Source organism: Electrona antarctica, assembly GCF_951216825.1.
Source record: "Electrona antarctica genome assembly, chromosome: 24".
Classification (NCBI taxonomy): Eukaryota; Metazoa; Chordata; class Actinopteri; order Myctophiformes; family Myctophidae; genus Electrona; species Electrona antarctica.
This window is the reverse complement of record NC_136803.1, coordinates 11288541-11309770: the sequence shown is the minus strand read 5'-3', so window position 1 is coordinate 11309770 and position 21230 is coordinate 11288541.

Here is a 21230-nt window from a genome sequence, read left to right as displayed (position 1 = left end):
TTGATTCTCAAGTACATTTCCTGTTTCCATATTTCCTCTTACTGTGGATTGATTGCAAAATGCCAGAGCCAGATTGATAGACGTAAACAGGGACTTCAGGACTTGAAGAGTGCATGAGGAAACGGAGACGTCAGACTCAACAGTGACAAGTCGGAAGCAATTCACGAATGAGTCACGAAATGCACAGTGGTGGAAAAGGTATACTGTACTTACTGAAGTAATATCAATATCAAGTAATATCAATTCTGCAAATTGCAATACTCTGTTAAGTACAAGTCCAGTATTCAAAATTTGCTTGAGTAAAACAGTGTTGTTTTCGTCGACTAAAACTAAGACGAAAAATGTTTGTCGACTACCTTTTTTCACTGGCGGAAACTAAATGGAAACTAAATGAAAACAAGCTATGATGACTAAATGTAAGACTAAATATACTGACAATTTCGTCAACAAATGAAAACTAGACTAAAATGTTAGGAAGGGACTAGTGGACAAGAAATCCAGTATAAGTCATTTTACACTTGGTTGCATGCTGAAAGTAGCCGATCTACAAGCTCACAACGTGTCGCGCTGCGACGCGTTGTGAGCTTGTAGATCGGCTATTTTCAGCAAGTGTAAAATCAGTCATTACGACGGCATCAACGCGCAACAAAATACATTTTAGTCGACTAAATCAACTGTAGATATAGTCGACTAAAACTAGACTAACACTAACACATTCCAAGTGACTAAAATGTGACTAAAACTAAATGAAGTTTCATTCCAAAGACTATGACTAAACTAAAATAGACATTTGCTGCCAAAAACAACACTGGAGTAAAAGTACAAAAATACTGGCATCAAAATGTATACAGCCTACTTTTGAAAATAGCAGATCTACAAGCTCACAATGCGTCACGGCCCAGCTTGTATAGATATAAGCTATTTTCAAATGGCCAGAATGTATAGGGCTGACGTGGGTATGTATGTTATTAATTGGGGGTGATTTGTTTATTTCTGGAACTCAGATCTTATGAGGCGAATCAGGCAATCTCAGATTTCCCTTTCAACACCAGAAATAACCCCACGAACCAGGGGAATAGCGCCCTGTGTAGCGGCAGTGACGTCAGCCTTCAGTGCTCTATTACATTTCCTATCTAGCTTACATGCCAATAGATACAATTCCACAGCTCTTCTGAAGGAGTATGTAGTTTGCTCGGGGCTCTATACGTGCTAGAACCGCCACTACACGTGGTGCCTAAAGCATATGTTCATGTTTGACCACTGATGTGTGTGTGCTTGCATATAGGCCTGCATATGTACTGCAGTGCACAGAATTGTTCATTTCCGTTTCAGTGGCTCCGCATCTGCATTGTCTGTGTCTGTTACCGAGTGCGTTAACATACATCTCTGTATCTGTGCTTTGCTGTGTGCGTGTGTGCGTGCGTGTGTGTGTGCGTGTGCGTGTGCGTGTGCGTGTGTGCGTGTGCGTGCGTGTGTGCGTGTGTGTGTGTGTGTATGTGCGTGTGCGTGTGCGTGTGCGTGCGCGTGCGTGCGTGCCTGCGTGCGTGCGTGCGTGCCTGCGTGCGTGCGTGCCTGCGTGCATGTGTGTGTGTGCCTTGAAGGCAGCCCTAATGCGGTTATTGTAAACCAGAGCTTCTAGCTAGATAGCGGGCCTCTGAATGGGTTGGGTTGGGTTGGGATGGAACGGAAGGGGGGGGAGGGGGTAGTGAGTGTTTTAAAGCCATAGCTCGGCGTGTCCTGTCAAGGAGATTAATGCGCTGCTATTGTCTCCGGCTCTCATCAGAACACTTTTATCTCCAGAAAATGACAGAGCTTGCACTTTTCATTATGTATGTTAGCTAGCAAGCCGTGTTCCGCACGTCCCCCTTAGCCCCCCACTCGCCTTCCCACTCAAAAAAAGAAAAAAAAGAACAGAGAAAAAAAGGGGATTGTTTTCGGGTTCCATGTAAATGTGTGTGTGTGTGTGTGTGTGTGTGTGTGTGTGTGTGTGTGTGTGTGTGTGTGTGTGTGTGTGTGCGTGCGGGCGTGCGTGCGTGCGTATGTAGGATGTAATGCGTGTTAGCACGTACACGTGCTTGTGTGTAGCAGAAAGAGAGAAAGAGAGAAAGAGAGAGAGAGAGAGAGAGGGAGAGAGAGAGAGAGAGAGAGAGAGAGGTGGTGTGAGAGGTGGAGCGAAAGAGAGATGTGTGTGTACACATGTACATCAGGGTTTCGCCAGGATCTTGTGTGTGCGCGCATGCAGCCATGCCTGCACATTTGTATGCTGTGCTGTCCTTGTCGTTCTTCACAGCTGAACAACATATGACACAATAATTGATGTTTTATGTCTTGCAAACACGGATATGGTGAATATGGATTGCTCTCGAGACTCCATTGATTGTCTAAAGTGTGTCTGAGTGATGGCGTGACAACTGAAGTGCTCCAATAGAGACAGACAGACAGAGAGAGAGAGAGAGAGAGAGAGAGAGAGAGAGAGAGAGAGAGAGAGAGAGAGAGCAAAAGAATGCCCAGTAAATTCCTCATTGTTAATTGAACTCCCAGACTATGAAAATGGACCCAAATGGACACTTATGAGATAAATTAAACACCAAGGTTGCTTCTGTGAGTGTAATTTCAAGGGATGCATGTTATGTTCCAGAGCTAAATAAAGAATGAACGAATTAAGTGCAAAACAACAAATTGAACATCCAATTTGCTGGAAGTGATGCATTTGGAGAAGTGATGCGCATTTGGGGAAGGGATATCCGTTTGAGGAAGTGTGTCTGCTTTTCCCATTGTCTCTCAAGCCAGACAGCTATTCCACAGTATGTGCATGGTTACTGTATGTTTTGTAATAATAATAATCAAAATCTACAAAGTAACTAACTCAAATAGTGGAGTTAAAGTACAATATTTGCCTTTGAGATGTAGTGGAGTAGAAGTAAAACTACTGGAAATTGGTAATACTCTTTAGTAAAGAAGAGTACAGTAGAGTAAATGTACTTATAGTTACTTAAACACCACTGGTGTGTGTATGTGCGTGCGTGCGTGCGTGCGTGCGTGCGTGCGTGCGTGCGCGCGTGCGTGCGTGCGTGCGTGCGAGCGTGCGCGCGTTCGTGCGTGCGTGCGTGCGTGCGTGCGTGCGTGAAATCGGGTGGCAAATAAAGACAGCTGTGAGGCAGTACAAGAGGCAAGGGTACGATCAATCTGTAGGGGCTGTTATCGCCAGACTCCATCTTTGTCGGTTCAATTTGGGTCTGATAGAGGCGATGCTGAGGCTGGCCATGATGAATCCTCTGATACGGATATAGGAGGGCGTTTGGGGATTGTTAAAAGGGAGATAATGAAGTGGACCTAACGAATTGCACTGCTCCTCTCTGTGGATCCCTTTCTCTCCTGCTATATACAGTTGGGTGCCACCGATATTGTCCCTTATCATTTGACCCATTTAGGCCTGACCTCAAAATTTAAAAAAATCCTTCTAAATCCTCCAGTTTTCTGAAATAAATATTTTCACGATTTTTCAAAAATAGCAGACCTACAAGCTCGTAGCGCGCCACTCGGTGGCGCGCTATGAGCTTGTAGATCTGCTATTTTTTTCAATAGCTAAATTATAACATAATGTTTAAAACACCAAAAGGGGTTCCCGCCCAAAATGGGTTAACTGTCCTTTTGCGCAGATCACGCAAACCTCAGCAAAAAGAAAAGGACAATATCGATGGCCTCCAACTGTACGGAGAGGGAGGTGCATTGGGCATTATTAACCACTTCCATCCTGGTGACCCTATTTTTTGTGTTCGGGCTCAATTAAACCTTGTCTGTCATACCTATCCTTGTGTTTAGATCCAATTAAAGGATACTGGACATTCAATCAGGGCTTGACATTAAGACTTTTTTTTTATGGCTTCCTCCTTTTGTTTTTATGGAGGGACAGACAGTAGGCTGACAGGAAATGGGGAGAGAGATGGGGGGAAGACATGCAGTAAAGGCCATCGGGATCGGGAGTCGAACCCGCGGCACACAGCCAGACTGGATTACCAGCCAAGGTGCCTGGACCACTGAGCCATGGCCCAGGCGACATTAAGACTGTTACTTGTCCGTTGGACAAGTGACTCTTGGTTTCACCTTTTCTGTGAAGCCAACAATATTGTCTGGCATTATTGTCTGGCTTTCTTAATAATCACCTTTCCCATATTGGTTCAACTTCAAACTTCAAACTGAGAATATTCATCTAATATTCAAACAGTTATTCACCAAAACCAACTTACAGTTAGTTGATTTACAATGTATTTGTGTGTGCTTGTGCTCCGGACAAGTGACTTTTGTGCCCGGACATGTGAATGGTAAATGTACTCGTCCGAAGGTCAAATGCCTCAAAAAGTTAATGTCAAGCCCTGATTCAACACGTTCACAACCACACCTTAGATATACCAGTCCACAGTGAATTAACACGGAAAGACTGCTTTCATTTATTATGCTCCACACAAGTGGAACAAACTTCAGGGCTCCCTGTTCTCCATAGATACATTTAGGATGCTTCTTGAGGACACACTAGTGACTGCACCTGCTTCATGTATTAAACAGTACACCATATTTATTTGCATCGGTGATGTTGTACTGTGGTTCAAATGTTTGTTATTGTTTTCCATAATTTATTATGTATTGTGTTTTATATGCTGCGATGATGCGATCAGGGCATCCTTGAAAAAGAGTGTGCTCTCAATGGGCTTCCCTGAATAAATAAAGGAAAAAGAAAGAAAGATACCTCACCGTTGGTTCTCAAACTTTTTCATGTCAAGGACCCCCGATATGTATTTGACCACCATCTGAAAATATTTTGTGACGGGGGACCATCACAAACAGGGGACCCCCATACAATTTCAAATTCAACATTTTTAAACTTTGTAGGGCGCCTTTTTCAGATAGCTAATGTATAGTAGTGGTTTTCAACCAGTGGTCCGGGGACCACCATGGATTCCAGGTGGTCCCCAGCGAAATAATGGAGAGTTAGTTGGTCCATTTGGTTATTTTACACTCTCAAGAGTTAAATTATTGTTAAACATCTGTGTTACTTAATTTACAAGAAGTCTGCACAATTTGAGCATGTAGAAGATTTTTTATTTTGATCAACCTTTGCCTGTTATCTCTCCTAATGGTACCAACATCAATACAGCATGTCGTAGATTGGCTATTTTAACTATTAAAACATATTTTTCAAAATAGTAAAAAAAAAGAAAGAAAAGAAAGGCAAAGTAGTTTAGGGATAAGGGACAAAAATAGACCCCTGATAATCTAGATGTCATCAAATGGTGGTCCGTGGCTCAAATGCTGAATAAATAATGGTGCTTGATATGAAAATAGTTCAAAACCACAGACCTATATAGAGTTAGTGGTTAAACTGATTCTGATGCTACAGTATGTAACTCATAATTTTCTGGGGGACCCACTGGAACCCCCCAAGGATCCCTGGGGATTCCCAGACGCCACTTTGAGAACCACTCTCAAATGACGTCATAGATGGCTGACATCACTGGTCACATGAAATCCATGCTTCCACATAGAGCACCGAAGTCTGACGTCAATATCGGTAGAGGGCGCAAATCCACGGGTTCATGTACTTTTTATTTGCATTGTAATCCCAATAGGGGGATTTTAGATCGCCTCATATAATAACTGTGTATAATATAATAACCGGCCGTTTCACTCACAAGGATATGAAGAATCAACTGACTGAGAGAACACGCTATTGTTACTGCTACTGAATTAGTTACATTTTCGCTAGAAACAGACTGTATCATATGAGTGAGTGACTGTCGCAAACGATACAGAGACACCTCCCTGACAATATCGCCGAGACAGCTGGTTTATTTTTGGACCACAACGCTTATATGAAACGATTTTAAGATTCCCCCATGTTATTCTCCATAGAGAAATTACTTCCGTGAACCAGGCAGAACCAGGGGATGAGCGAGTGACGTCAGGACTTCAGCACTCTATTAGAGCCTAGTTTAGAGTTTCTATGTGGATACATGAGATCCACACAAGTCCCTTGTTGTTTTAAAAAAATAACACCCGTGTGAACTGAGTGGTGTAAGGTCTTATATAGACCGATCAACTGTGGTCTGACGTAATGTCTGACGTAATGAAATCACACCCGTGTGAACTGGGTGACCATAGCAACCATGCTCATTTTTTGGTACGAACAGACACGTAAACTAACAAAGCCAGTTGTAGGAGTGGTTTACACCACTCAATAGCCAATCTACAAGCTCGCAAAGCGTTGCGATACGCCTTACTGTGAACTTAAATGAGCTATTCTTGTTTGAATAGGGCTTAAGTGGCTAAAAGAAGATAATGAATTAAATGGCCCTAATTACACGCTCATCAGTGGATCTGTTTCTTTTTCTGCTCGAGGACAAAGGAATCGTGGGACGAGAATGAATAAATAAATAGAATAATTTCAAACAGCCCCATGCAGCCTTTTGTAATGCATGCCGTCCCTTGAGCACTGCAACCTGCAGTGGGACGCAGCTAGCACTTTACCGTGGAGACTGACACTCCACTTAATGTTTTGCTGAGACCAGGCCGGTAATAGATTCATTTATGTAATTGTTCAGGATATGGGAATAGATGGCGGGACAGGGGTGGGGGGTAGACAGACAGACAGAAAGACAAGACAGACAGAGAATATACGTCCCAAAGAATGTCTTTGAGAATGATATAGGACAGACGCACGCACGCACGCACGCACGCACGCACGCACGCACGCACGCACGCACGCACGCGCACACATACACACACGGGGGGAGTTTCTAGAGCTGCACTCTAGTTTCCACACAGAGAGTTAAAGAGAGAAAGAGAGGGAGAAAGGCAGAGGGACATTCCACCATCATTATTGTTATCTCAAACACGAAGTAACCAGACTGGCCAACGTTGAGGCTGCCACTACCTACTGGCCAAAACTGTTCCTGGAGGAGGACGGACGTTCAACGACGTCATGTGCGTAGCGTGCGTCAACCCTGATCTCAAATTTGAGCCCGCTCTCAACTTCCGCTCGCTCGAGCCATTGAGTTATAATGGTACTTCCGGCAGTCTTCCGGGTGCTTCAAAACGCCACTGAGCAACTTCCATTGAAATGAATAGCGGGGGGGCGGGTTTGTCGCTCACTGTCCGCACTCTATCCATCATAACTCTATGGGCTGGACCAATAGCATAGAGTTATAATAATCTCTGCTGTCGGGAAGAAAACACTTAACTCCAACATGTAAAATTGTCAGGAAATGAAAAATATTAAATTTTCAGGAAATTAAGAAAACCTTATATTTTGAAAATAAAGCAATACTACCTCATCAAAGTTGGTGTTGTGACTTTATATATTGTCAATTACTTGCATGAGAGGGGGAGAGGTGGTGGAGTTGGACTGGTGGGTTGGCCAAATAGCTCTGGTTGGCTAGATGGCCGATCAATCAATCGAAACAGGCCAATAGACTTCCATATAGGGAAACCAAGTTGGCAAATCGCAGCGGGGCTTGCCTAGAACTGCGGTGGGTCCATAATAACACGCCGCGGACATCAAAGCCGAAAAAAACAACAACAGTCAGTCAAAGTGGGGGGATGACATCACCGATCTGCATGTGAGAGTGGGCGTGTTGCGTCGTAGGGGCGACTCACACCTTCGCATCTAGCATACAACATTGATGCATGCTAGATGTATGAAAGGGTTTGTTTACATCTTGCCACAATGCATTTCCAATGGAAGTCACATGGTTTGACACAACATTTGTGTTGTACGGCTTTCTGCTGTGTTTCGCCTGCCCCCCACGCCCTCATACAACACAAATGTTGTGTCAAACCATGTGACTCCCATTGGAAATGCATTGTGAGCTTGCATCAGTCAATAAGTCTCATACAACAAGCATACATCAATCTGTTGTGAAGGTGTGAGTCAGGCCTTACTCACCATATTATGGTGGTGATGCCCATGTGCAGGTGCACACCGAGAGGAGAGGTAGAGAGAGGTAAAGAGAGAGACAGAATGATCGAGAACGAGACAAAGCACATGACTCATAGATTAACAGTCCACAGAGACACACAAATGCCTGCACCAACAATGCCATTACTACTGACTTGGACACCAAAACAAAGCAGAGGGGACACAGCCTGCAGTCTGATTGGATTTTCTCTCAACAGTGCATACGTCTTGGACTGACTTCTAAGCACAAATTTAGAGTATACTGCATGAGTGTGCCACTCGACAACAATGACACATTTTCGAATAACGCCATGGCCTCTGTCCAATCATTAGCTAACAATAGTAAGTTACTGTGTGCGCAGTTTAGAAGAAGCCACACAAATCACAATCGCAAATGTGGTTTTCAGTGACTGAGCTGCACTAGAATGGGAAAAATCCATAATAAGGCATCATCCTGCTTGGGTGCATGTCGGCCAGTGTGGCGATTGTCTTATTTGGCCAAATAGAAATAGCAATATTCTTGAATATCAAACGTTCTTCACAAGGCAGTATTGGTCTAACTACAAGATTTGCTGATATTGTTGTAACTATTATAAAGATTTGACAGAAGAAAAAATATAAAGAAAATAAATATCATTTTGACATAATTTAGTGAACTATCAACAGCGAGGACCCATTTTGGTATGGCCATGCATGCTCTCTGCTCAGCGTTGTCAGAGTTTCCTACCGATGGGGTCGTATAGGACTCACTTATAATCTTTTTTGTTTTGTTTATTGGTTTTTTCACAGAAGCATTATTGAGATACTGGAGTTGAAAAATAATAAATGGTGGCATTAACAGCTTCTCTTAATAAACCCCACAAGTATAATGTACAAGAATAAATACATTGAATTTTCAACCCAAAGAAAAAGAAAACAAACCTTAAATACAAACAAACCTTAAATACAGGATCAATAAAAGTTGAAAAATAAAAGGCAGACAAAAACAGATAAAACAGTACACAACATCCTATAAACAATCATAAGTACACAATACATCCATAATCCGCATTACATCACAGCAATCCAATCACAGTATAGGCTACTTTTAAATCAAAAGTCCAGCAGACCTCACACATCCTCAAGCAGAGACGGATTCAAATTCTGAATGAATTGAAAGAATGGACCCCATATCCTCCCAAACTTATCGGAAGAACCATTTAAGGAGAGTCTAATCTTCTCCAGTTTTACACAGTACAAGGTGTCCCTAATCCAGTGAGTGTGAGAAGGGGAATTTATAATCTATTTTGAAGTCGCACAGTACTTTAAATTCATTAAACTAAAGGAGAGTGAGACCAAGTAAACATTGAGTTGACAACGGCTGCATCTAGACATTTTAGACATCAAGTATTTCTATTCCTAAATGTTTTCGAGAAACTAGCTGTTGCAAAAGTGAAATGAATCAATATTGAGCGACTGCATAGCCTATAACTTTCACCTTAAATGTTATCAGAAAGTATTTTCAGATAACACAGGCATCTGTTTGTGCTCCAGGTCCGCTGTCAGTCTGTCCCCCACTCAACCAGCCTGCAGCATATGATGGCCATGATGACGTGTGCTATTATACATGAATCACCATCTGGGTTAAACCAGGGCGCTATAGAGCGTCGCAGTCCCGCCTCCTACCAGGGACCAGGAAATTATTCTCCGTTCATTTTCCTCATAGACATTTCAGAAAGTATTTATTTAAAGACGTTTACGCCGCGGACAAAGCCAACTCGAGTCGTGACAAATCATGACAACAAACTAATGTTGTCATGAAAAAAATCATTAGAAAGAAGAAAAAAACGGCAGGTTACAACACTTTCTTTGTTGTTTTTCTTCTTTGTAATTATTTGTTTGGTCCAAAATATTGTTTGTGTTGTCATGAGTTGTCACGACTCGAGTTGGCTTTGTCCACGGTGTAACCGTCTTTAAATAAATACTTGTTGAAATGTCTATGGGAAAAATGCATTGGGATTCATTTCCTGGTCCATGGTAGGAGGCGGGACTGCGACGCTCTATTGGCCTAGTGAAGGCACACCACGGCACATACATAGCCAGTGTTGATTTTGGCATGCAGCAAATTTTGATTTTAGTTTTAGTCATAGTCTCTTGAATGGTTTTCATTTAGTTTTAGTCACATTTTAGTCACCTGGAATGTTTTACTGTTAGTCTAGTTTTAGTCAACTAAATATCATAAGATTTTTTGTCATACGGTAGTTTTAGTCGACAAAATCAACTCTGATTCTTAGGTTCTCTAATCTAATGCAGCCTGAGAGAGAGTCGCCGGTTTGATTCCTGAGTCTGATGACCTTTCACTGCACTGTCACTCTTATTTCCTGTCACTCTTCTTCCACTGTACTATCCGATAAAGGCAGACAGCAACATTCAGTGGTGGCCCGGGAGACGGAGTGAACATTTCAGAGAGATCTCCCGTGTAGACCCGGTGCCAGAGGTGACCAGACAGTGGCCTTGTGGTTAGAGTGTCCACCCTGAAACTGGGAGGTCAGGGGTTCGATCCTGGGTCATACCAAAGATTGCAAAAATAGGACCCAATGCCTCCATGCTTGGCACTCAGCGTCAATGGGTTGGGGGGTCAAATTAATTAATCAAAATGATTCCAGAGCATGGCATGGCTGCAGCTCACTGCTCCTTGGCTGCGGCTCACCACTCCAAGAGATGGGTCAAATGCGGAGAACAAATTTCACGGCGGTAATGTGTGTGACAAATCGTATGACTTTGACTTTGTCTATTCTGGGAGGATTTGCATTAAATGTTTAATTTAAGATAACTTGAGAAGGCTGAAAAATATTATTCAAAGTATTCTAAAGAAATGGCAGTCTCAGTCTGAACATAATGTGACGGAAGTAGATGACGGAGGCTCGAGAAGAGAGGAAAAGAGGGAACGTACTATACACGATGGGGAGACGGTGGCTCAGGGGTAGAGTGCCTGGATGGTAACCACAAGGTTGCCAGCTCAAACCCGGGCTCCCCCAGAGTTACTGTCAAAGTGTCCTTGAGCAAGACACTGAACCCCTAATTGCTCCCGATGTGCTAGTTGGTACCTTGCATGGTTTCCGCTGCCATCGGTGTATGAATGTGTGTGTGAATGGGTGAATGTAATGCACAATCTCTGTAAAGCGCCTTGGATAAAGGCGCTATATAAATGCACCATTTACCATTTATACACCGAAAACAGTCAATCAAGCTTTTGCGACACATTGTGAACCTAGAGTGGCTATAGAATGTCTTCAGATTCCGAACATGGTCGCTAGCATTCTACAAGCTCACAGCACATCACTTTGTGCCGCACTATGAGCTATTTTTGAAAAGTCATGAAAATGTGTGTTCAAAGTTTTTGAATGTATATATTTTTAAAGCGAACATTTATAACTCAAATCTTTGGCTGTGAAGTGTTTGATATATGTTTTGTAATAATAATCAAAGTCTATGAAGTATAACCAGCAACAAACATTTTCAAATAACTGTAAGTGGAATAAATTGCCTCTGAGTGGTGGAGTAGAAGTAAAAATATTGCAAATTGGAAATACTCTACTCTACTTCTAACGAATAGCTCACCTGGGAAACTGATCAGGCCTGATGGGCTCCAACATCATTAATGTGTCAGAATTCATGTCAATCCTCAATCAAACGGTTTAATAACAAACACTTTGTGTCACTGGAGAAACATCCATTCACGGCTTCTTCTCCACAGAACACTTCCGACACTCGCTCGTCAATGTCCCAGCGCCAGGGTTACAGTAGCCTACACACCGTCGCCAGATAAACGCAAACTCTCCCTTTTCCCCGCCTCCAGAGCGCTCGTGGGTTAAGATAAACAAATTGCATGCTAATAAAATGCAAATCACCTCGGAGGTGGATTGTTGATGTATTTTCCCCATCCCCATCCCACGCACGCACGCACGCACGCACGCACGCACGCACACACACACACACACACACACACACACACACACACACACACACACACACACACACACACACACACACACACACACACACACACACACACACACACACACACAAACACTTTTATACATGTGTTTCTTCCAAAGGGGGGTCGTTGGGAGGCGATGCTCAGAAATTCATCAGACTCTGTGCCCTTTTAGATGGCACCGGCTGCACGTTCTGGGCATCTGTGTTAACAACCCCGTGGCCGCCCGCAACGCAGCACGCATCGCTTCTGAAAATATACTGCTGGCTAATGCGTTCTATCTGGGAGGCTGCAGCATGCGTGCGGCAGCACATTTCTCTGTTCGCCTGGCACTGTGCTGCAACCCGGGGGCCCCTGCCTGGATCCCCCCCTGCGTTATTATCACATGGATGATCAAGAGACAATTTTGCATGGAACAAGTGCATCTAATCCACGTGGTTCTCAAGCGTTGTAGATGGGCTATTCAAATGGCCGATGTATTAGGGTTAACCCATTCAGGCCTGACGTCGAAATTTAAAAAAAAAGTTGTCTAAATCATGACATTTTCTGAAAGATTTGAGGCACATTTTAACCATTTTTCAAAAATAGCAGACCTACAAGTTCATATCGCGCCCCCGTTGCGCGCTATGAGCTTGTAGATCTGCTATTTTTCAAAAGCTAAAGCATAACATAATGCTAACACGGTTCCCGCCCAAAATGGATTAAAGTGGTGAAAGTGGTACGATGCTATATTGAAGGGACTATAGGCATTTTCTTACATTAATCTGATGTGATTATATCCCAGAATTGAGTGCTACAGGTGAATGTCCGGAATTCTCCTTTAACATATTTGGCTGTAACCTGACTCCGCCAGATGGTGGCAGTAGTGAGTTCATCCTCCTGCTTCCATCTGGTATCTCTCGGGCAGAAACGATGTACTCTGAATCAGTGCTGATCGGAGCGATATGGGGCCGCTACGTGGCAGCATAGAGGCGGGATCAACGTGAGACTGATGACATATTGAAGCTGTGCCACAGTGCACATGTAAACACAACCTAACAAGACTACAACTCGAAATTATTATATATCAGAGATCTAAGATATCAGATTTTTGTTCCGCTGCTTCATCGTTTCTGCTTGAGAGAGACCAGATGCAGGTAGGAGGAGGGAACGTGTGAACTCAATACTGCCACAATCTTGCGGAGTCAGGTTCATTTCGCTGTGGAGCCCCTGGAATGCCCTCGAGGATCCCCCGACCCCACTTGAACCACTGATCCAATCCGCTCGCCACGTCTTCCAATCCAAACACATCCACCTATGCAAAAGCTGGCAATTGCTTAATCGCTTCCCCGCACCGCCCTAGGCTAGTCCCACCCAATCCAACAGAAAGGAGTGAAACCGTGATGCCAAATGAGCATTCAGGCCACGAGGGAGCATCCCTCGGCGGAGAAAAAAAACTGAAAAGAAGAGAGAGAAGGAGTTCACACAGGGACTTTGGAGAGGTCGATGGGATTAGAGCCGACCCGGAGTCTTCTCGCTATATAAGGGCGCCGTGGGATTCTCAGATGCCACGGGGGGGATCCATTTAAAGAAAGCCATTCAGGGCAGTAGTACTGTGTGGAGAGAGAGGAGAGGACACAGGGGCGGAGGAAGTAAAGAGTGGAAGGAGGAGGGGGCTGTGGGGTGTTGAACTTGAGCCTGATTCATACTTAAGTCGTACAGCGGTGCCTTGTCGCCCACGGAAAGCAGCTGTAGCTCTCAGCGTGTTGCATCCGACGCCTTGTGAGTTTATGTATATCGGCCATTTTTCGGTCCTCAAATTGTGTCATTGTAAAACAGAGCATGAGTTACGCATTATTAGACAGAGACACAGAGTGACACAGATTTGACACGGATTGACACAGAGAAAGATGGGGCAGGGGGACCCACAGGGATAGTTCTGAGATGACTTTATCCTGCCAGTAAAAATAGGATCCCCGCAGGTTAAACTAGAATCAGAGTTAATTTCCTCGACTGAAACTATGACAAAAAGATTTTCATTGACTACCTTTCTTCACTGACGAAAAAATTAAAACTATATGAGGAATATGATGAATGTCTAAAACTATGACCTAATCAGTTCATCAACAAATAATAATATTATCATTTTATCAAGTACAACCATGCCTGACTTAATGCACAGGCTTTAGGGTCACGGCCACACAGCCAACTCAAGGTACGGCCACGGAGCCGACTTGGGGACCCAACGCAGCTCCTCCAAGGAAAACAAACAAATGAACGGAGCTGAACGTGAATCCCCCCCACCGCCCACCCCTTTTTTTCCCTCACTGTATATGTTTCTTTTCCCTTTTTACCTCCTTTATGATGAATTCCTGTTCAGTCCTTTGTCTATATAGAAGTGTCTATTTGTACTATTTGTTGAACATTGTGGACCCTATTGGAAACAAGTGTAATGCTTAATTGGGTCGTCCACTCACAGTTAACAGCCTTTGTATTGAGTTTGTGCTTCAAATGTACTGTAATTCTGCAAACTGTTAATACATTTTTCAATCAATCAATCAAGCTCTGGGCATCAAGCTCTGGGCATCAAGCTCTGGGGTCACCACCGCTTGGTAAAAAAAAAAAGAAGTAAACGCCGCATTGCAAGTACACGGCTATACTGTACATGCCGAAATAGGGGTTGCTGAAGTAGCCATAAAACAGTGCTAAAATATGTGGGCAGTAACCCTCACACAGAAAAACCTGGGTGGGGGAAAAAAATAAAAACATTGAATTGAGAGTACAAAATAATGTGTAATTGTCAGACACGCCCTAGAAAGTAGAGACTCTGAATGCATGTTATTGGTAGACACTCCCTAAGCAAGCTCTTTGAAATCTTCCAGTTGCCCCGCCCCCTTTCCCCACACCTGCTGTAGTAAACAAACAGAGAGGTCTCCATTACAATGTTCTGTTTGGAAGTAAAAGTTAATCGAATGTTCCCCCATATGGAAGAAGAGCATAGTTGTCACTGCAGGTCGTCTGGGAGTGGAAATTGCTGACAGCTGTGACAGACTAATTTGTCGTTTTTTTAATATTGTTTCTCAGGTGAGTTACTTTGGTGTGCGTCAGAGAGAGAGAGAGAGAGAGAGAGCGTCACAGATAGAGAGAGAGAGAGTGAGAGTGAGAGTGAGAGAGAGAGAGAGAGAGAGAGAGAGAGAGAGAGTGAGTGAGTGAGTGAGTGTGTACACTGCATGTGTGCATATGTTTGAGATTTGAAACGGAAATTAACAGACCATAAGGTGCTGCTGCAGTGCTGACTGTGCATGGGTCCTAAATACTGTACAGTAGGCTACATTTATTATACAAAATCATTTTACTGTGGTATGTGTCCCTGCACTGCAGGCTCACAAATATACCAAATATCCTTGTATGAAACCTCATACTTGATGATATTACAACTTGAATAGTGAATAGCACATATATTTCTATTTTCTACATAATCTTTCAATTTATTTCAAGGCTACTAGTTAGATTTCTATGTGTAGCAGTAGAATGACTCGGTTTTATCAATGTTTCTGAGCTGGAAGAAGCATGATTTTATAACCCCAATTGTCACCTGGCAATACACTGACACCACGCTAGACAGGAACACCCAAAAACGGCACATCCGGTTTTAGCCTGGGGTAAGAATTTTCTATGGCTGCCAATGCAACTTGGTCCAATCCTTAATCACATACGGACAAACATCTATGCCGATGCTATCTAACTTGCGGAGGTAGCGTGCCTTGTCCACGGGCAACATATCTTTCAACGTATGGCATTGCAAATACGTTTGATAATCGCTACTCTGCTCAATATTGTTTTGAAAATGCCGCAAATTGCATTGCAGTGAACGAGCGCAAATCACAACTTCCCCCGGGGGTGGGCGGAGTCACAGTTTGAGGCGCTGATTACGCGCCGTGGTGTCAGTGTATAGAAGGACAAGTCATACCTACATGTGTATATATGTATGTAGATTATGTCTACTGTATAGCACTCTGCTCAATCATTTTCTTTTGTAAGTTCAGTTCTACCGTCATTATCCATTTTACAGTAATATCATAGCATTTAAAAGTAGGCTACCATATTCATGAAACGTATTCAAAATATTTTTGTGAAATCTAAAGGATGTGCACACAAGCTCCACCTGCACAATGTAGAGTTTGGTATAGAAGCAATTGAAAATACAAAATTCAAATACATTTGAGTACGTTGTTGACACCTCTCGAAAATCTGCCAACTAAACTGCAGCCATATAGAGGGTATGCGTGTGACATCATCATACCAGGAAGTTATGCTGGAAAGCCTACTGAGTGGCAAAAAACGACTTAATGGCCTTGACAGCCCATACATCCAAACAGAATTGCAATCAGAATTTGATTGCAGCTCTACAGCTGGGCACCGCTCTAGTATAAATAAAATTGCTGTGCCTTGCATTTGTGACAGGATATGGTATACGTATATGGTTGTGTATGTTGCGTGACAGTATATGATGTGACAACATTCAGCATGCAGATAGTCAGATAGTTTTGGCTACGGTTGGTAGTGAGTTGTGGTGACTTTCTTTATTTCTTTCAGACACTCAATGGCGCTTATGGTGTTCAGTGTACTCTGGACCCTATAGGGGCCCCGGTGGCCTCCTGGAAGCAGGAGTGGGAGTCAGTTGTGCCCACACCGGCCACACGTTGTCACTGCTACATGTGGGACCCAGAAGACAGAGAAGGATAACACCTGCGACGTCACGCCAGCAATGGACCCTGCTGAACAGACTGTGTACTGGTGCTGGCTGCTTCAAAACATATGAAGAAGTGGGACCTGGCAGACAGCGCACTGAGCGCAGCATGCAACTGTGTGGGGGAGCTTGAGCAGTCAGCAGACCACATAATCACCACCTGTCCCCTGTATAGAGACCACCATCGGAGGTCGGCCTCTTTGCTGTGGGACCTGAGACGAGGGCGTGGCTGCATGTCATTGAGCTGGACAGCCGATGATGATACACGAAAGAAGAAGAAAGGTACAAGAGCCAAGGTGACCCCAGACAGCAACAGTGAGGAGTTTGACATCCTGGCAGGGGTGTTGCAGAGGGACACCCTCACTTGCATGGAGCGCTCTGAATGGCATGGCCATGTGTGGAAGTCCAACCCCTCCGCCATATAAGCTCAGCTTCTTCTCAGTTCTGTAGAGTCTGTTCTCCTATAAATGGTAAATGGTGCATTTACAGTATAGCGCTTTTTATCCAAAGCACTACATAGATTGTGCACTACATTCACCCATTCATTTCACACACATTCATACACTGATGGTGGAGGAAAACATGCAAGCCACCGACCTGCACATTGGGAGCAATTAGGGGTTCAGCGTCTTGCACTTCGACACTAACTCTGGGGGAGCCCAAGATCGAACTGGAAATGTCACGGTTGCCATCCGGCTACTCTCCCGGCCACTCTACCCCATAACCCCCCCACCCCCCCCCCCCCCCAATAGAGGTGAATGCTGGTCTCCGAAGCCTGCTCTACAGAAGTGCACAGTACTAAATATTAACCATAATTGACATGTTACCAAGAAGCATCTCTATGGGCCGGGGGTCTGCCAAGGCTGAGTGCGAAGATGGCCGCCGGGAGAATCAGGCTGGTCGGTCACTGCCATTGACACGCGGAGCTCCCCAGTAGGGTAGGAAAGTACTGGCAAGCTGGTCAGATGTATGGAGGATCGGCACCGACTGGAGACGAGACGGCAGCTCTACCTCTCTGTCCATGCAGGTTCCAACATTTGACCCTGGCCATCACTTACACAGCTGATTAAGTCAATTAGAAGATGGGTCAAGTCAAGGTAGGAACGTTTGTGTTTTTGCTGGGTCTGTGTATTTGATTTGAATTTGAAAATTGTATTCTTAATTCTGTTTAGAACCACAGCAACAAAAATCTGGAATTGGTTATTATTTTACCAATATAAGTTTGAAATGCGACCGTAGGCGCAGTTTCCTATGAAAACCTGCATTTCATGTCAGTCAGTCCGGTGCGCCTCATGTCACGCTCCATATGGCCGTCTCCATACTGTATATGAAAATCACGACACGAAACCCTTAGATCTCCATATATAGAGCTGACCATATATAGAGCTGACCAGCTGATCCTTCCCCACCTTCCTCTTCGATGTCTCCTTTTTGACTGATACCTGTCCATTACCTGTCCAACTCTAGTTGTCGCAGCCGACGACAACTAGAGTTCTCAACAGGCCCGGAAATTAAGACCCGGCCCTAACTGGGCCCTAAGTGGGCTGGCCCGAGGCCCCGCCTGGTCTTACTAATTAACACACATTTTAAGCCCTACCCGGCCCGAAAATGTGTCTGGACTCGCTTATCGGCCACAGGGAGTCTTACTGGTTAACCTTTTCTAAAATACGAGTATTTATAAAACGTTTTCCGAATTTAATTTATCAAAATATAAAATTCAATTTCAAATAGGCTACACAGACCTTGCTGCTGCTGCTTGTTTTGTATGCTGTTTGTTATACTGATGTGATTCAAGCTGTTGTGCTATTGTTGCTGTCATTTTGGGACCCAATCGCCAAACGTATTCAGCGTCTGTTTCTGGCTCTGGAATTGAATGCTGATGTGATTCTGCAGTCTGTATCTTGTGTTGTGTCTGCTGTTGAAGGTAGTGAGTTGTAACAGGGAACAGTATGGCTCTTGGTCACTATGACTTCAATTATCCATTATCATTCTAAATGTTCATTCAGTCTTATAAAGACTGATGTGGATTTGCATTATGCCTGCTCTTCTGTTGAAGGTTGTGATTTGCAACAGGGTGGCTGCTGCTTTCTTTCTTTCTTTCTTTCTTTCTTTCTTTCTTTCTTTCGAGTGAGTGAGTGAGTGAGTGAGTGAGTGAGTGAGTGAGTGAGTGAGTGAGTGAGTGGAAAAATGTGTCACATTTCTGACCAGTTCTCTCTATATCTCTATCTCGCACAAATACATCTAAAACGTTGGGCTTTTAATTCATTGAATAGTTGTCTCTCCATATTACATTTTATCCACACTTGTCAATCCTTTGTGTTTCCCTGTGGAATTTTGAAAGGCAGAATTACAGCACTAAAGTAAACGGTTTACAACAACTCCCTTCAAATACTTTTCTTCTATTTTTCACCATGAGTGGTGGCGGGGACAAATTATGCTGGCACTTTGAGACACTGTGCACTGCAGTTACTTCTGCATAACGAGTTCTGGATGAAAGCGATGAGTATTCAAGCAGACATTCAAGTCAAGCCAAGGCATGTATGGTATATATCAGCAAAGGCCATGTATATGCTTGCTACTTTAGTGCAGGGGTTCTCAACCCGTGGGTCGCGACCCCTCGGGGGGTCGCCAAATTATTTTAGGGGGTCCACAAAATATTTAAAAAAAAAAAATAATAATAATAATATTTTCACGATTTTTCAAAAATAGCAGACCTACAAGCTCATAGCGCGCCACTCGGTGGCGCGCTATGAGCTTGTAGATCTGCTATTTTTCAATAGCTAAATTATAACAATGCTTAAAACATCAAAAGGGGTTCCCGCCCAAAATGGTTTAAGGTTATTGTAGCAGTCAATTTATATTGGGGGTCGGGAGGGGGCGGGGCGGGGGTCCCGAGACATTGCCAAAGCATTTCCGGGGGTCCCCGGCCAAAAACGTTGAGAACCCCTGCTTTAGTGTATATCAGAAAAAGCCATGCATGCTACACGGTATGCAATAAACTTGACAGTCACTAACAGTGTATGAGACCACACAGAAAACATGATTGCTTCTCATCTCTTCTCCTAACTTTATTTTATAGAAAGATATAGGGGAACGGCGATGCCTTAACCCATTCAGGCCTGACGTCGAAATTTTAAAAAAAAAGTTTTCTAAATCATGACAATTTTCGGAAAGATTTGAGGCACATTTTAACGATTTTTCAAAAATAGCAGACCTACAAGTTCATAGCGCGCCACTCGGTGGCGCGCTATGAGCTTGTAGATCTGCTATTTTTCAATAGCTAAATTATAACATAATGTTTAAAACACCAAAAGGGGTTCCCGCCCAAAATGGGTTAATGGTTAATGTGGTTAAACGCTAACGTGACATGGATGCGTTCCAGGTCTCAATGGATTAAAGTGATCATAATTATATGATGACCATAAGATTATGAGACCAAGAGGCAGAGACAGGGCTATTCCAAATTGATTTTCATATGGGAAGAAAAAAAAAGGAAAAGTTTTCATATTGATTCACATCATGAATCAATCGACAATAGCACTGACCCTGCCATTCTAGACACAAATATTGATCGATAGTTTCACCAGCTGTGTCAGTGGTCCCCGTGAGGGTAGAATAAACGAAGGAGCAGAATACCGAAGGTTTAGAAAACTTCAGGAGTGTGTGGGGAACTAAGAGAGTGAGAGTGAAAGAGAGTGATACACACAGGACACAGAAAGGTTTCAAAATGTCTCTTGTTTGAGTTGGGATTTAATGAACTGAACATGAATCCTGTCCATGAGCTGTTTCACAAACATTGTTTAAGTGTAAAGGTGCATTCACACCAAATGGGACGCAACTATTTTATTTTACTATAGAGTAGTCTCAGTAGTGGATCAATATGCAATGAATGCAGGATCCAGTTTGATGAGTTTGTTGTTGCTGTGTGCATGTCAATTTCCAGAGATAATGATACAGCACTGCATGGTGTGCTCGCCATGCTTAAAAAAATACACTGCTGACATAAACATTGCTAAACAATTCTCAAAAATGTCAGTTAAAGTATAGGATAGGATAGGATAGAGAAACACAGCTCCCGCAATTGAAGCAATTCGATGCGTAGAGGCACACCAGAACTGTTGATGGATGCCAAGTCAACAGATCCAATTCCTTTCCTATGGACAGCAGGAGACGGGGCCGCACTGAGAATGATGGATACGACGTGGCGAGTTGACGGACCAACCGCCATATATGCGCCATTTATCTAAATTTGCATGAAGTTGCTCAATTTCAACTTCAGGCGCACGCACGCACGCACGCACGCACGCACGCACGCACGCACGCACGCACGCACGCACGCACGCACGCACACACACACACACACACACACACACACACACACACACACACACTCTTTGAAACAAGACTGCAAGGACTTTTTTGGTGCTATCCCTTTTTGGTGCTATGATGCTATCCCTTTCAACACACACACACACACACACACACACACACACACACACACACACACACACACACACACACACACACACACAGAGAGAGAGAGCATGACATTTTCCACTTTAAATGATCAAAAC